Consider the following 5431-nt stretch of genomic DNA (forward strand, 5'->3'; position numbering starts at 1 on the left):
AAGGCACCGAGACCTCCTGCTAAGAGGTGACATGAAAATGTAAGTTTGGAAGAGGATCATCTTCTACCACCGGTTGGGCCTTCAGATGACTGCAGCCTTGAACAACATGTGCACTTCAATTTCATGACAGACCTTGATCTAAAACCATTTAACTAAGGCACTTTCAAATTCCTAAGGCACAGAAATTATGAGATAACAAATGTTTGTTTTTTTAAGTCAATAAATTTTGGGGTAATTTCATACACAACAGATAACTAATACATATATCATATGCACAGCCAGATTTATATCAGATTATGTTTAAAAGCAGAATAATTATGATTTAAAACAAGTAGCAATTGCAAAAAGTTCATGAACTAATTATACAAATATTGTTAAAGATTTAGAGGAAACATGACCTAACCTTAATTAACTTGATCCAATTAATTTGCCAGGCAAAACTGAATTAAATAAAATGGCTTTTATTATGTTAAAAACTTTAAATGTAATAATGTATGGAGAGCTATCAAGGATGATTTCATTAGGGCTTAGGAGTTATAAATAAATTCATAATTATGAAGCATAATTTATAATATTCCAAATTTTGAATCAATACTTGTAATTTTAAAACAATATGATTTTTAAGGGAGAGAGAGGAAATATCCCCCAGGATGTTTCAATGAGTTTATATTTCAGTTATTCTAAAACAGTATATACAGGACTTAATTTTCCTACTAATGGGTATCCCATAATGATTGATAAATATTTTTAAAAATATAAGTAGTATATGCAGGTAAAAACTAAAGCTAACAAAAATATAAAAACTACTAATAACCTGTATTTAGATTACATGGCAGATGTTAATATGTTTTTTATTTATTTACATATGTTTCTTTATGAAATAAATAAATAATGAGTTTAGTGCGGTGCTATCTTTGTTGCTGGGTTACATAATAAAATAATAAAGTTTGAAGAAAAATGTAGTATTTGAGGAACTTCTAGTAAATGTTGATAATATGAAGGATCATTGCAGTATTTTATAGTAGAAAATAAATGCATGATGTGTTTCTCCCTATTCCTTATCCATTACAAAGTTGCATTGTTTCATGAGAATTAGGAAGTTTCTGGATTCACAGAAAAATAAATATAATCAGATAATTAAAAAGAAGCTCTTAAGTGTAAACTAAAATTTATGAATTTTTTCAAGTCTCTAGTATTTTCTGTATCTATTCAATACTGATGCTAAGTCATGGCAGGAAAAATTTCATGAAAGAGAATATGAAAAGTCAAGAGTGAAGCACTCAGGCCTAGAAACTATTACCATCACTAGGTGTGAAATGACCAGTCCAGGGAGTCATTCATCCAAAATGAAATTATGGAAGGAAGAATATATACTCACAGGAAGAACAGAAAAACATACCAATTTCCTGTCCACTCAGGAGGAAGAAAGCCTGGAAAAAATACCCAGCCTCTTCCTTTGCCCTCTACCCCCTCTTCTGCAAGTATATGCCTTTGGCCAAAATTGCAAGAGCAACCTAGAAGTCAAGAACCACCGATGCTGTTCGTGAAGATCATATTCTCCCAGGGCACAAAGAAGTATCGAGAATGAAGGTTGGATCTGGAGGGAATAACTAGAAATAAGCAGCACTTCTGCAGTCACTGGTAAAAGTTCGTGATATTCAATAAGCTTTCTAGGGGAGAAAATTATTTCTTTTGAGGATGGTAACAATGTTTCAGGCAAGAGAGGCTGTGTAGTTTTTCTTCAGTTAATGACAAAATCCAACTGACTACATTCTGTATTCCTTATTAAGCATAACCTTTTCCTTGCCCCCACCCCTTTTTTTTTACTTTCCTACCATATATACTGTGTGCAATTAAACACAACCCTTTACTGAGTATGTTATTATTCTGTTCTTTGTTAATAATTACAGTAGATACCCTATCATTAGGCAAAAAGGCAGGCTGTTAATGATCTAATTCTAACATTATCATTCTAATTACTCAGTATGCTGGTCATGTCACTGATTAATTCTGTCACCCTGCTACCTATGCAATTAATGAAATGATACTGAATAAATATACCAGATGTTGGGTTGTGATGTTGAATATCCATGAATTATCAAAGTATTTGAAGCACTTCTCAATTTTGAAAAAAAATAAAGATTTTTTTAACCCTTACTTAACTTTATTTAGTTGTCAATATTTCAAATATTTTAATTCTATTTTATATTTATGCTTAGTCCAAAAATGATATTTCAAGTTGTTAGAAGTTTATTTTCTTTTATATTACCACACTCTTGATTACCTTGGTAACTTTCTTTCCTATTATGATGTCAGTTACTTAAAGGCAAGGTTTTTAGTTTTTTGTTTTGGATCTCCACAACCTAAAACAGTACCTGCTACATAATAATCTCTCAATAAATATTTTATGAATGAATGTATTACATCTCATGGTATTTCTCTTCTTAAGAGTTGAAATATTCTAGCTATTGTGTTATAGCAAAAATATGGTCTTTAATTAGCTACAATGAAATTTACGGAAGATAGAAACTGAAACATACATAATTATTGAAAGATACTTGTTGTTTAATAATTTTCTATTAAAAGATGAAAACAATCCCTTAATAATTTCTAAAAGCTGTGTCTGTACAATAATTATCACACATATATTAATGCCTAACAAAATTTTATTAAACAGTACTATTTTACTTTATCATTATTAAACACATATGCATTCTCGTATTACTTTTCACATAGACAAAAAATTTTTTATTATTTTTATTTTTTTTAACATTTTTTAAATTTTTATTTATTTATGATAGTCACACACAGAGAGAGAGAGAGAGAGAGAGAGAGAGGCAGAGACATAGGCAGAGGGAGAAGCAGGCTCCATGCACCGAGAGCCCGATGTGGGATTTGATCCCCGGTCTCCAGAATCACACCTGGGCCAAAGGCAGGCGCTAAACCGCTGCGCCACCCAGGGATCCCAGAAAAAAAAAAATTTTTAAGCTGAAATATCTGCAGGATATGGATAATGGCGTCAATTGTCTAGGGAAGAATTTCTCAGGCACATCCATGAAAATAAAATTTTCAACTTTTGGCATCAGAGAGAAAAATCCAACTACTCTTGGGTACAGACTTTTGAGAATTTATTAAGAAATCCTGGAGAGTTTTAAAGTAGTAAAGATTAAGGTGAAAATTTCTACAACAGGGCATGTCAAAAGTTGAATGAACATAGGCCTCTGATCCTGAGAAAATTATCTACATCTATGCCAAAATGAAATGAAATTCCTGTTTAAATACTCATCCTTATGCCCGCTGTAATAGGAAAGGACCTTCAGCACAAAATGTTACTTTTTTTCTTAGAAGATAAAATATGACTGTTAATAGTTAATAAAATGCAAGGAAGGTGCTTGGGTGGCTCAGTCGGTTAAGCATCTGACTCTTGATTTCCACTCAGATCATGATCTCAGAATGGTGGGATGGAGCCTGGATTTAGGTTCCCTGCTCAATGGGAAGTCTGCTTGAGATTCCGTTTCCCTTTGCCCCTAGCCTGGCTTGCATTTTTTCTCTCTCTCTCTCTCAATTAAATAAATCAATTTTTAAAAAAATAGTTAATAAAAAGGCAAGAAATCACCTAGAAAGAGATAAATTTAGGGAAAATAATTGTGCTTTCAGTTTTATTCTCCTTATATTGGTTCTGGGAAGATCAGGGTTTGACTGCATCAAGGAGCATCAAGGAAAGTGCATCAACAAAATCCATTAATTGATTAGTTTAAAAATTTTAATATTTTCATGGAAGTCAATCTGGAAGTAAAGGAGAATGAAGACCCTCAAGGAGAAGCCCACACTGCAGAACTCTATAAACGTAGTTTGAAATTCTCTCCAGATTACCTACTTTTCCTTCTCTACCCAACTAAACATATATCATTCTCAGGTTTTTATGTCTTCACGTTTCTTAACTTTTCTCTATTGATTTCCTTGGAGCCTTCTTTTGTCTTTATGACTTACTTACTCAGATTCTATTTCAAGCCCTAACCCTTGTCTGATGGATTATTTCCCATTGGATTGATGATTTGTATATTTTGATTGTAATCTGACTCTACTTCTTAATCTCCCAGACTCAATATCTGTATCTGTAAAATTAACAAATTTAGTTATCTATAATTTCTGCCCAAGTAAACCAACCTTGCTTAAGGTGTTTAGTTCATCCAAAGAGATAGGAGGTTGACCACTAACGAGTGCTTGGATTAAAAATTGAAGACATCAAATTCAGGAATCCTTTGATAAAAAATTTGTGAAAAATAATGTATTCTAGAAACAACATAAGTGTTTCTGGTGAATTTTTAACCTGTTTTTTAGTAAATTGGAACTATTGTAATCTCAAAGAATAAAGAAACACTAAAGTTTACTTTCTAGTTTCTCTGGACATGAGCTAGTTATGGCTGCTATTTGAGTATACACAATTATATCTTCCTAAGTTCATTATAGAATAAAGTACTTGAACATCTGACAGGACTAGCAAAGGAAATAAATAACCTTGAGAGTTTATCTCTTGGTTCAAAATTAGGATTTCTAGAAATACAACTCTTCCCTATTTCATTTATTATTTTTTTTTCTGGTAGAATCTAATGATTAGCCCATCAATTTTGCTGATGCCAAGACCATTAGTAAATATAAGAAAGGAATGAGCAAGCTAAATAAATCAGTTTTAACTTTTAAATGTTGCCCTGCTTTTAAAGTTTGATTTAAATTCAGTTCAATACCATTCCGTAGAGACTTTTTGTAATATATAAGACCTATGTATCTGACTTGTTTAGAAATATATCAATTGGATTAATCTTATTTTGTAAGTATTAATTTGGGCAACTTAACAAAATAATAAGATTCAAGATCTACTATAGCATCCCTTCTAAGGCAAATTATTTACTTCTATACTATGATGTTTATAATTGGGACTCTATGAATTTTCTAGAAAAGGAAGAAAAAGTCTTTCACTTATTTGGAGAACTGCAGCATTTGTGATGAAGATTAAATCTGCCTTTCTGGGACACTCGGATGGCTCAGTAGGTTAAGCATCGGCCTTTGGCTCAAGAGTCTAGGGATGGAGTCCCACATCGGGATCCCTACTCATTGAGAAGTATGCTTCTCTGTCTGCCCTGCAGGTGCTCTCTTTGTCTCATTCTCTTTCTCTCTCTCAAATAAACAAATAAAATCTTTAAAAAAAAATGTGTCTTTCTCATTGGTCTGGTATGACTCTATTAAGATAAGAGTCCTAGAAACACTACACTTAAATTAGGATGAGTTTTAGTTTAAGAATTACAATATAAAAGATCTAGCTCTCGTTAATATTTGTGTATTTAATAAAGACCTGTATAGTGAAGTAATACAATGGGAGTTGGGGCTCCTGTGTTTTAATGCTGATTTTGCATGTAACCAAATTATATCATCT

At 32.2% G+C, this 5431-nt stretch overlaps 1 long non-coding RNA gene across 1 annotated transcript; it reads left to right on the top strand.

The window, feature by feature from the left end:
• Positions 1 to 1437: 1437 nt before the first annotated feature.
• On the top strand, positions 1438 to 5208 carry LOC144290219 (uncharacterized). Its single transcript, XR_013358005.1, has 2 exons — positions 1438 to 1641; positions 4955 to 5208. It is a non-coding gene; the product is annotated as an uncharacterized LOC144290219 (long non-coding RNA).
• The last annotated feature ends 223 nt before the right edge of the window (positions 5209 to 5431 follow it).

Source organism: Canis aureus, chromosome 2 (assembly GCF_053574225.1).
Source record: "Canis aureus isolate CA01 chromosome 2, VMU_Caureus_v.1.0, whole genome shotgun sequence".
Lineage (NCBI taxonomy): Eukaryota > Metazoa > Chordata > Mammalia > Carnivora > Canidae > Canis > Canis aureus.